The sequence below is a fragment of the Arachis ipaensis genome, chromosome B01 (assembly GCF_000816755.2).
Source record: "Arachis ipaensis cultivar K30076 chromosome B01, Araip1.1, whole genome shotgun sequence".
Lineage (NCBI taxonomy): Eukaryota > Viridiplantae > Streptophyta > Magnoliopsida > Fabales > Fabaceae > Arachis > Arachis ipaensis.
The window spans coordinates 98,566,691-98,579,402 of record NC_029785.2 but is presented as its reverse complement, the minus strand read 5'-3'; the positions used below and the strand labels follow the sequence as shown (position 1 = coordinate 98,579,402).

Below are 12,712 nucleotides of genomic sequence, written 5' to 3'. Positions count from 1 at the left end.
CGAAGTTTCTGTTAGATCTACAGTTTATTTACCGAACGCAATGTTGGCGGCAGTGACGGCGTCGCGGAGGAGGCGGTGGGGAACGGTGGCGCAGAACCTGAGAGCTGTTGCGGGGTCGTCAGAGGTGGCAATGAGCGCTGCCGCGGTGCCACCGGCAGCGGCGGAGGAAACAAGAGAGAGCTTCTTTCCTTGCCAGATAATTCTTTAGCTTTCTTCAGCAATCCATTCCTTCTCTTCGAAAATGTTACTTGCCGGCTTGTTGAATTGTCGATCCTTCGAATCGCAATCTTTCCTCGCCCCATCACAATCAATTTTAGGGTTCCTACCTCCTCAAATTAAACATCTCCTTTAATTTGACCTGTGATGAGCGGATAATTTATACCCTTTTTGGCATTATTTTTACATAGTTTTTAGTATATTTTAATTACTTTTTATTATATTTTTATTAGTTTTTATTCAAAAATCACATTTCTGGACTTTACTATCATTTTGTGTATTTTTCTGTGATTTCAGGTATTTTCTGACTGAAATTGAGGGACCTGAGCAAAAATCTTATTTAGAGGCTGAAAAATGACTGTAGATGCTGTTGGATTCTGACCCTGCTGCACTCGAAGTGGATTTTCTGGAGCTACAGAAGCCCAATTTGCACGCTCTCAATTGCGTTGGAAAGTAGACATCCTGGGGTTTCAAGCAATATATAATAGTCCATACTTTGCGCGAGATTTGATGGCCCAAACTGGCGTCCAAACTGGCACCAGAATTGGAGTTAAACGCCCAAACTGGCACCAAAGCTGGCGTTTAACTCCAAGAATAGCCTATGCACGAAAAAGCTTCAATGCTCAGCCCAAGCACACACCAAGCGGGCCCCGGAAGTAGATTTCTGCACTATCTGCACTTAGTTACTCATTTTCTGTAACCCTAGGCTACTAGTCTAGTATAAAAACTACTTTTAGAGATTTATTTTAGATCATCTTTTTGAATCATATGTAACTTTTATCATCTTTTCACGTTTGGAGGCTGGCCTCATGGCCATACCTAGACCTTTTTCACTTATGTATTTTCAACGGTGGAGTTTCTACACCCTATAGATTAAGGTATAGAGCTCTGTTATTTTTCATGAATTAATGCAAGTACTATTATTTTTCTATTCAATTCACACCTACTTCTTCTCCAAGATATACTCTCGTACTTAATTCAGTTAAGTCAGAATGAAGGGGTGACCCATGACAACCACCCAATCTTCGTTACTCGCTTAGCCAAGATCGCGTGCCTGACAACAACAAAGCGGTCTACATGATGTTCAATGTAGTCATTGGACGATAGCCGGAGTATATTCTCTTGGATATCTAATACACGGACCAAGTCCGTGAGATTAGTATCTTCGTGGTATAGGCTAGAATTATTGGCAGCATTTCTGGGATCCGAAAAGTCTAAACCTTGTCTGTGGTATTCCGATTAGGATCCGGGAAGGGATGACTGTAATGAGCTTCAAACCCGCGAATGTTGGGCGCAAGTGACAGTGTGCAAAAGGATAAATGGATCCAATTCGGATGCCAGCGGGAACCTACAGATGATTAGCCATGCGGTAGCTGTACCTGGTATTTTTCATCTGAGACGAGAAGTCCGACAGTTGATTAGCCGTGCAGAAACCGTAGAGGACCATTTTTACTGAGAGGATCCTACAGCTTGCCATGGAAGGAAGTAACACACGGTTGGAAGAAGGCAATAGGAAAGCAGAGGTTCAGAAGCAACAAAGCATCTCCATACACTTATTTGAAATTCCCACCAATGAATTACATAAGTAACTTTATTTTATTTTATGTTATATTTATATTTTAATTATCAAAACCTCATAACCATTTGAATCCGCCTGACTGAGATTTACAAGGATGACCATAGCTTGCTTCAAGCCGACAATCTCCGTGGGATCGACCCTTACTCACGTAAGGTTTATTACTTGGACGACCCAGTGCACTTGCTGGTTAGTTGTGCGGAGATGTGAAAAGTGTGAATCACGATTTCCCACACCAAGTTTTTGGCGCCGTTGCTGGGAATTGTTCGAGTTTGGACAACTGACGGTTCATCTTGTTGCTTAGATTAGGTACTTTTATTTTATGTTTAAGCTTTTTAATTTTTATTTAATTTGGAAAAAAATACAAAAAAAAAATTTAGTTTTCAAAAAATTCAAAAAAATTTGTTCTTCAGAATTTTTAAGAATGAATTCTAGAGTTTCATAAGATATGTTGAAGCCTGGCTGGCTGTTAAGCCATGTCTAATCTTTTGGACCGAGGTTTCCACTTATCTTTGCAGGAGCCTTTTGGTTCTCATCAATTTGGCTGTTGTATGTAATGCTCTGCTAAAGCTTGGCTGGCTATTTGGCCATGTCTAATTCTTTTGGACCAGAGCTTTAGACTAACATTGCATGATTCCTGGAATTTTTATTAAAAATTTTGTATCCCTTTATTTTCTTTTCCAAAATAATTTTCGAAAAATACAAATTTTTTTTTAAAAAATCATAAAAACCAAAAATTTGTGTTTCTTGTGTCAAATTTTAAGTTTAGTGTCAATTGCATGCTTTAATTTTTCTTTAATTTTCGAAAATATATGCATTGTGTTCTTCATTGATCTTCAAGTTGTTCTTGATAATTTTCCTTGTTTGATCTTTAATTTTTCTTGTTTTGTGTCTTTTCTTATTTTTCATATGCATTTTTGAATTACTAGTATCCAAAGTTTAAAAATTTTTAGGTTTGGTGTCTTGCATGTCTTTTTTTTCTTAAAAATTTTCAAAAATATGTTCTTGATGTTCATCATGATCTTCAAAGTGTTCTTGGTGTTCATCTTGACATTCAAAGTGTTCTTGCATGCATTCATTGTTTTGATCTTAAACTTTTATGTTTTGTGTCATTTTGTGTTTTTCTCTCTCCATATTAAAAATTCAAAAAAAAAATTGATATCTTTCCCTTATTTTACTCATAAATTTCAAAATTTTGGGTTGATTTAGTTAAAACTTTTAAAATTTGGTTGTTTCTTGTTAGTCAAGTCAAAATTTCAATTTAAAAATTCTATCTTTTCAAATCTTTTTCAAAAATAAAATCTTTTTTATTTTTCCTTTAATGTTTTCAAAAATCTTTAAATTAATTTTCAAAATATTTTTCTTAATTTCTATTTCATATTTTTAAAATTATTGCTAACATTTAATCTTTAAATTCTAGAATCATATCTTTTAGTTTTATGTTAGTCAAGTAATCAACTTTAATTTCAAAAATTAAATCTTTTGAATTTCCTTTTCAAATCTTTTTCAAAATGAATTTCAATCATATCTTTTTCAAAATTTAATTTCAAAATCCTTTTCTAACTTCTTATCTTTTCAAAATTTATTTTCAAATCTTTTTCAATTAACCACTTGACTTGTTTGTTTTAATTTTAAAAAGTTTACTATTTCTTATCTTTTTCAAAACTACCTAACTACTTTTCTCTCTCATTAATTTTGAAAACTAACTAAAAAACTTTTTCAAAAATCTTTTTAATTAATTAATTTATTTAGTTTTCAAATTACTTTTATTTCCCTTCTTAAATTCGAATTCTAACCAATAATTAAAATAAAAACAAAAATATTTTTCTTTTTCTTTTAAATTAATATTCGAATTTTCTCTCTCTCTCTCTCTCTCTCTCTCTCTCTCTCATCTCCTTCTATTTGTTTATTTATTTACTAACACTTCTCTTCTTAAAATTCGAACCCTTCCTCTCTCTCTGTGTTCGAATTCTCTTTATTCTCTCTACCTCATTCTTTTATTCTTTTCTTCTTCTACTCACATAAAGGAATCTCTATACTGTGACATAGAGGATTCCTCTTCTTCTCTGTTCTCTTCTTTTTCATAGGAGCAGGAATAAGGATAAGAACATTCTTGTTGAAGCTGATCCTGAACCTGAAAGGACTCTAAAGAGGAAGCTAAGAGAAGCTAAAGCACAACACTCTGAAGAGGACCTAATAGAGATTTTCAAAAAAGAAGTAGTTATGGCAGCTGAAAATAACAACAATGGTGGAGATGCAAGGAAGGTGCTTGGTGACTTTACTGCACCAACTTCTGACTTCTATGGAAGAAGCATCTCAATTCCTGCAATTGGAGCAAACAACTTTGAGCTTAAGCCTCAATTAGTTTCTCTAATGCAGTAGAATTGCAAGTTTCATGGACTTCCATTGGAAGATCCTCATCAGTTCTTAGCTGAATTCTCACAAATCTGTGACATTGTTAAGACCAATGTGGTTAATCCTGAGCTCTACAGACTTATGCTTTTCCCCTTTGCTGTAAGAGACAGAGTTAGGATATGGTTGGACTCACAACTTAAAGAAAGCATGAACTCTTGGGAAAAGTTGGTCAATGCTTTCTTGGCCAAATTCTTTCCACCTCAAAGTTGAGCAAGCTTAGAGTGGAAGTCCGAACCTTCAGACAGAAGGAAGGTGAATCCCTCTATGAAGCTTGGGAAAGATACAAGCAATTGATCAGAAGGTGTCCTTCTAACATGCTTTCAGAATGGAGCATTTTATGTATATTCTATGATGGTGTGTCTGAATTGTCCAAGATGTCATTGGATCATTCTGCTGGTGGATCTCTTCATCTGAAGAAGACGCCTGTAGAAGCCCAGGAACTCATTAAAATGGTTGCAAATAACCAGTTTATGTACACTTCTGAAAGAAATCCTATGAATAATGGGACAACTCAGAAGAAATGAGTTCTTGAGATTGATACTCTGAATACAATATTGGCTCAGAATAAAATATTGACTCAGCAAGTTAATATGATTTCTCAGAGCCTGACTGGAATGCAAGCTGCATCCGGCAGTGCTAAAGAAGCTTCCCCTGAAGGAGAAGCTTATGACCCTGAGAATCCTGCAATAGAAGAGGTGAATTACATGGGAGAATTCTATGGAAACACCTATAATCCTTCATGGAGAAATCACCCTAATTTCTCATGGAAGGATCAACAGAAGCCTAATCAGAGCTTCAATAATAATGGTGGGAGAAATAGGTTTGGAAATAGCAAGCCTTTTCCATTATCTTCTGAGCAACAGACAGAGAATTCTAAGCAGAGCCAATCTGACTTAGCAACCATAGTCTCTGATCTATCTAAGATCATTCTCAGTTTCATGACTGAAACAAGGTCCTCCATTAGAAATTTGGAGGCACAAGTAGGTCAACTGAGTAAAAGAGTGACTGAAATTCCTCCTAGTACTCTCCCAAGCAATATAGAAGAGAATCCAAAAAGAGAGTGCAAGGCCATAAACACGTCCAACATGGCCGAAACTGGAGAGAGTCAAAAGGCAGTGATCTCCAGTGAGGAAGACATTGCTGGACGTCTACTGGCCACTAAAGAGTTCCCTGATGAGGAACCAAAGGAATCTGAGGCTCATATAGAGACCATAGAGATTCCACTGAAATTTCTGTTGCCATTCATGAGCTCTGATGAGTATTCTTCCTCTGAAGAGGATGAAGATATTACTGAAGAGCAAGTTGCTCAGTATCTAGGAGCAATCATGAAGCTAAATGCCAAGTTATTTGGTAATGAGACATGGGAGGATGAACCTCTATTACTTAGTAATGAACTGAATGTTTTGGTTCAACAGAAATTACCTCAGAAGAAACCGGATCCCGAAAAGTTCTTAATACCTTGCATCATAGGCACCATGACCTTTAAAAGGGCCCTGTGTGACCTTGGTTCAAGTATAAACCTCATGCCACTCTCTGTAATGGAGAAACTAGGGATCTTTGAGGTACAAGCTGCAAGAATCTCACTAGAGATGGCAGACAATTCAAGGAAACATGCTTATGAACTTGTAGAGGATGTCTTAGTAAAAGTTGAAGGCTTTTACATCCCTGCTGATTTCATAATCCTAGACATTGGGAAGGATGAGGATGAATCCATTATCCTTGGAAGACCCTTCCTAGCTACAGCAAGAGCTGTGATTGATGTGGACACAGGAGAGTTAGTCCTTCAATTGAACGAGGACTACCTTGTGTTTAAGGCTCAATGATCTCCTTCTGTAACCATGGAGAGGAAGCATGAAAAGCTTCTCTCAATACAGAGTCAAATAGAGCCCCCACTCTCAACTTTTAGGTTTGGTGTTGGGAGGCCATCATCAAGCTCTGAGTCTCTGTGAAGCTCTCTAAGAGCTCACTGTCAAGCTATTGACATTAAAGAAGCGCTTATTGGGAGGCAACCCAATGTTATTTAATTATATTTATTTATTTTCCATTATTATTTTATATTTTCTTTAGGTTGATGATCTTGTGAAGTCATAAAAACAACTGCAGAATTAAAGCAAAATGAAAAACAACATAAAAAATAGCACACCCTGGAGGACAGACTTACTGGCGTTTAAACGCCAGTAAGGATAGCAGAATGGGCGTTTAACGCCTAGCCTGGCAGCATTCTGGGCGTTTAACGCCAGGAAAGGTAGCAGAGCTGGCGTTAAATGCCAGGATTGGCACACAGTGGGCGTTTGAACACCAGAATGGTGCAGGGAGCAAAATTCCTTGACACCTCAGGATCTGTGGACCCCACAGGATTCCCACCTACCCCACCTCTTCTCCTCTCCTCTTCACACCTTTCTATAACACTCTTCCCCAAATATTCTTCACCTATCAAATCTTACCCTCTTCTCCAAAATATCTTCACCACTCATATCCATCAATCATAAAACCCCACCTACCTAACCATTCAAATTTAAACCATTTCCCTCCCAAACCCACCCCTTCATGACCAAATTCCCCCTCTCTCCTACCCTATAAATACCCCTCCTCACTACCTTCAATTTCACACATCATACACACTACTACCCCCTTGGCCAAAACCTTCACTACCCTCCATCTCCTCCATTTCTTCTTCTTCTACTCCTTTCTTTCTTATTTTGCTCGAGGATGAGCAAATCTTTTAAGTTTGGTGTGGAAAAAGCTCTGCTTTTCTATTTTTCCATAACCATCAATGGCACCTAAGGCCGGAGAAACCTCTAGAAAGAGGAAAAGGAAGGCAATTACTTCCACCTCCGAGCCATGGGAGATGGAGAAATTCATCTCAAAGGTCCATCAAGACCACTTCTATGAAGTTGTGGCCAAGAAAAAGGTGATCCCTGAGGTCCCCTTCAAGCTCAAAAAGAGTGAATATCTAGAGATCCGACATGAGATTCAAAGAAGAGGTTGGAAAACTCTCACCAACCCCATTCAACAAGTCGGAATTTTAATGGTTCAAGAGTTCTATGCTAATGCATGGATCACTAGGAACCATGACCAAAGTATGAACCCGAACCCAAAGAATTGGCTCACAATGGTTCGGAGGAATTACGTGGATTTTAGTCCGAAAAATGTGAGGTTGGCATTCAACTTGCCAACAATGCAAGGAGATCCTCATCCTTTCACTAGAAGGGTCAAATTTGATCAAAGGTTGGACCAAGTCCTTATGGACATTTGTGTGGAAGGAGCTCAATGGAAGAGAGACTCAAGAGGCAAGCCGGTTCAACTAAGAAGGCTTGACCTTAAACCCATGGCTAGGGGATGGTTGGAGTTCATCCAATGCTCTATCATTCCTAGTAGCAACCGGTCTGAAGTTACAATAGACCGGGCTATCATGATCCATAGCATCATGAATGGAGAGGAAGTAGAAGTTCATGAGATCATATCCCTAGAACTCTACATGGTGGTGGACAAGCCCTCCACTTTGGCAAGGTTAGCCTTTCCTCATCTCATTTGCACCCTATGCAATTCAGCTGGAATTGTCATAGAGGGAGACATCCTCATTGAAGGAGACAAGCCCATCACTAAGAAAAGGATGGAGCAAACAAGAGAGCCCACTCATGGACCTCAACAAGAGCATGAGGAAGTTCCTCATCATGAAATCCCTGAGATGCCTCAAGGGATGCATTTTCCTCCACAAAACTATTGGGAGCAAATCAACACCTCCTTAGGAGAATTAAGTTTCAACATAGAGCAACTAAGGATGGAGCACCAAGAGCATTCCATCATCCTCCATGAAATTAGAGAAGACCAAAGAGCCATGAGGGAGGAGCAACAAAGGCAATGAAGAGACATAGAGGAGCTCAAGCACTCCATAAGATCTTCAAGAGGAAGAACTAGCCACCATCACTAAGGTGGACCCGTTCTTTAATTTCCTTGTTCTTATTTTTTCTGTTTTTTCAAAAATTATGCTTTATGTTTTGTCTAGTTTGTGTCTTCATTACATGATCATTAGTGTCTAGTGTCTATGTCTTAAAGCTATGAATATCCTATGAATCGTTCACCTTTCTTAAATGAAAAAAAAAATGTTTTTTGAAAAAGAAAAAGAAGTACATAAATTTTGAATTACATCTTGAAAATAATCTAATTATTTTGATGTGGTGGCAACACTTTTTATTTTCTGAATGAATGCTTGAACAGTGCATATTTTTGATATTGTTATTTATGAATGTTAAAATTGTTGGCTCTTGAACGAATATTGAAAAGGAGAAATGTTATTGATAATCTGAAAAAGCAGTGAAAAGCTTGCAAAAAAAAGTAGCAAAAAAAAAAGAGAAAAAAAAGAAAGAAAAAGAAAAAGCAAGCAGAAAAAGCCAATAACCCTTTAAACCAAAAGACAAGGGAAAAGAGGATCCAAGGCTTTGAGCATAATGGATAGGAGGGCCCAAAGGAATAAAATCCTGGCCTAAGCTGCTAAATCAAGCTGTCCCTAACCATATGCTTGTGGCGTGAAGGTGTCAAGTGAAAAACTTGAGACTGAGCGGTTAAAGTCGTGGTCCAAAGTAAAAAGAGTATGCTTAAGAGCTCTGGACACCTCTAACTGGGGACTTTAGCAAAGCTGAGTCACAATCTGAAAAGGTTCACCCAGTTATGTGTCTGTGGCATTTATGTATCCGGTGGTAATATTGGAAAACAAAATGCTTAGGGTCACGGCCAAGACTCATGAAGTAGCTGTGTTCAAGAATCAACATACTGAAATAGGAGAATCAATAACACTATCTGAATTCTGAGTTCCTATAGATGCCAATCATTCTGAACTTCAAAGGATAAAGTGAGATGCCAAAACTGTTCAGAAGCAAAAAGACTACAAGTCCCACTCATCTAATTGGAACTGAGCTTCATTGATATTTGAAATTTATTATATATTCTCTTCTTTTTATCCTATTTTGTTTTTAGTTGCTTGGGGACAAGCAACAATTTAAGTTTGATGTTGTGATGAGCGGATAATTTATACCCTTTTTGGCATTATTTTTACATAGTTTCTAGTATGTTTTAATTACTTTTTATTATATTTTTATTAGTTTTTATTCAAAAATCACATTTCTGGACTTTACTATGAGTTTGTGTGTTTTTCTGTGATTTCAGGTATTTTCTGACTGAAATTGAGGGACCTAAGCAAAAATCTGATTCAGAGGCTGAAAAAGGACTGCAGATGCTGTTGGATTCTGACCCTGCTGCACTCGAAGTGAATTTTCTGGAGCTACAGAAGTTCAATTGGCATGCTCTCAATTGCGTTGGAAAGCAGACATCCTGGGCTTTCTAGCAATATATAATAGTCCATACTTTACCCGATATTTTATGGCCCAAACTGGCGTCCAAAGCCAGCCTAAAACTTCCTGGCGTAAAACGCCCAAATTGGCACCAGAATTGGAGTTAAATGCCCAGACTAGCACCAAAGCTGGCGTTTAACTCCAAGAACAGCCTATGCACGAAAAAGCTTCAATGTTCAGCCCAAGCACACACCAAGTGGGCCCCAAAAGTAGATTTCTGCACTATCTATATTTAGTTACTCATTTTCTGTAACCCTAGGCTACTAGTCTAGTATAAAAACTACTTTTAGAGATTTATTTTAGATCATCTTTTTGAATCATATGTAACTTTTATCATCTTTTCACATTTGGAGGCTGGCCTCATGGCCATGCCTAGACCTTTTTCACTTATATATTTTCAACGGTGGAGTTTCTACACCCCATAGATTAAGGTGTAGAGCTCTACTATTCTTCATGAATTAATGCAAGTACTATTATTTTTCTATTCAATTCACGCCTACTTTTTCTCCAAGATATACACTCGTACTTAATTTAGTTAAGTCAGAATGAAGGGGTGACCCGTGATAATCACCCAATCTTCGTTACTCGCTTAGCCAAGATCGCTTGCGTGACAACCACAAAGCGGTCTACATGATGTTCAATGTAGTCATTGGACGACAGCCGGAGTATATTGTCTTGGATATCTAATACACGGAGCGAGTCTGTGAGATTAGTATCTTCATGGTATAGGTTAGAATTATTGGCAGCATTCCTGGGATCCGAAAAGTCTAAACCTTGTCTGTGGTATTCCAAGTAGGATCCGGGAAGGGATGACTGTAATGAGCTTCAAACCTGCAAATGTGAGGCGCAAGTGACAGTGTGCAAAAGGATCAATGGATCTTATTCCGATGCCAGCGAGAACCGATAGATGATTAGCCATGTGGTAGCTGTACCTGGTATTTTTCATACGAGACGAGAAATCCGACAGTTGATTAGCCGTGCAGAAACCGTAGAGGACCATTTTCACTGAGAGGATCCTACAGCTTGCCATGGAAGGAAGTAACGCACTGTTGGAAGAAGGCAATAGAAAAGCAGAGGTTCAGAAGCAACAAAGCATCTCCATACGCTTATCTGAAATTCCCACCAATTAATTACATAAGTAACTTTATTTTATTTTATGTTATATTTATATTTTAATTATCAAAACCTCATAATCATTTGAGTCCGCCTGACTGAGATTTACAAGGATGACCATAGCTTGCTTTAAGCCGACAATCTCCGTGGGATCGACCCTTACTCACGTAAGGTTTATTACTTGGACAACCCAGTGCACTTGCTGGTTAGTTGTGTGGAGATGTGAAAAGTGTGAATCACGATTTCCCACACCAACTTGCTAGATCACGAGTCAACAAATTCATTAAGATCAATTAGCTATTCAATTCTCATGGAGCTAATTGGATTAAAACTTCTACAGATTTAAAGAGAGAATTAGTTCATTTTTACTAAACTCAGACTCTTCCAATTTGAGAGATTTAAAGAATCAGCAACAACTATGAAAATCAAACCCTAGGAATTTGAAGAGAAACACTTATGATTTCAAATATTACCTTACTGGAATGAGATTGAGTCTGCGATTGAATCATGCATGAGATCGATGAGGCAGAGTGAGAGATCGAGAAGAGGCAAAACCAAAAATTGAGGAGGCAGAACAAGAATGAAAGATTCAGAGAACTGAGAGATTGAGGAGGCAGAGCGAGATTGAAAAATTCAGAGCACTGAGAGTGAGACTGAGAGTGATGGTGGATTCGATTTCAGAGTAGTAAGAATTTTTTTTATTTATGAAATTAGGAATAGACAGTTTTTGTAAACTTTTTATAAAAATTAAACCCATTTACTAACATTTTATTAAAAATGTTACTTAATATTTAATTTTATTATAATTACTAACATTTTAATAAATGTTACAAGATAAATGTTACTAAATGTGTAAAATGTAGTAGTGTATCTTGAGAAGTTTAGTTACAAAATAAACCAAAGTAAGAGAGGAAACAAGGGTATATAAATTGAGGAATTCATTCACTATATTTAGAGTAAAGTGTCATTTTTGTCCCCAATGTAACAACCTAACTTCCAGTACGTCATGATCGTACCAAAAATAAGGCGTTTCTAACCTATTTCTCTTATTAACTATTTAATATTGAGCCTTTAGTTCGATATCACGTTTCAGTTTTATAGAAAATGCCAGAAAATTTTGTTTTTTACTAATTAAAATCATATGTCAAGCATCACCAAGTAATAATAATCGTATAATTATTAATAATAATAAACATTATACAAGAGAATTTAAATGAAATCAGATACAACTCCTATCCCTCTGTATAAAATTAAAACTAAAGCAACAAGAGCGAGGAAATTCTATGAAAAAAACTTAATTCATAAATAAATTCTATAATTGCCCGCAGCTTCAAACTGAGTCTTCGAACCTGTGTCACTGAAAGGGTGGAAGATTTTTTGGTGAGAACAAACTACACATTCTCAGTAGGGAATGGGAATTCCATAAAAGTAATGATTACCATACAAATAATTAACTTTACTTAATAAAACCATTTTTGTCAAACTTTTGAAAATACTTTTTAATCTTACTTTAGATAATTAATTACTTTCTTTAAATTTCTAAAGCCAAAACATATTTTCATCGCAAAACTTGTCATATTAAACATCTGTCAGCCACATAATTGATTCTCAGTCACCACAACAATAATTAATCATCTCAATACATTCACAAATTACTAGCACAAGTAAGAGACTCAATTCAACACACAAACAAGTCACAATAAAACAAACAACACAAACACAAAGAAACAATATAAGCAAACACAACCAAATGTAAATGCACAAACATTGTGATGCATGTCTGTCCTAAGCAGGCCATGAGCTCATGTTTCGGTTATCTACCTGTATCCCGACATTATCCAGTCACAAATCCACGTTATTCCAGATATGATTTTCCAACCCGTGCACAAATAAATAGCTACTCTTCTGTGGCAGCCTCTGCTCTACTATGGCAGGAAAGTAGGCAGAAAATAGACTACTCTACTGTGGCAGTATCTGCTCTACTATGGCAGAAATCAAACAAACAGGCAATATCTGCTCTACTGTGGCAGACAAAGAACTTTCT

At 37.1% G+C, this 12,712-nt stretch overlaps 1 long non-coding RNA gene across 1 annotated transcript; it reads right to left on the bottom strand.

Annotated features, from left to right (window-relative positions):
• Positions 210–11,359, bottom strand: LOC110271344. The gene is made up of 2 exons (XR_002362004.1): positions 11,142–11,359; positions 210–358 (listed from the first exon to the last, which is right to left on the bottom strand). It is a non-coding gene; the product is annotated as an uncharacterized LOC110271344 (long non-coding RNA).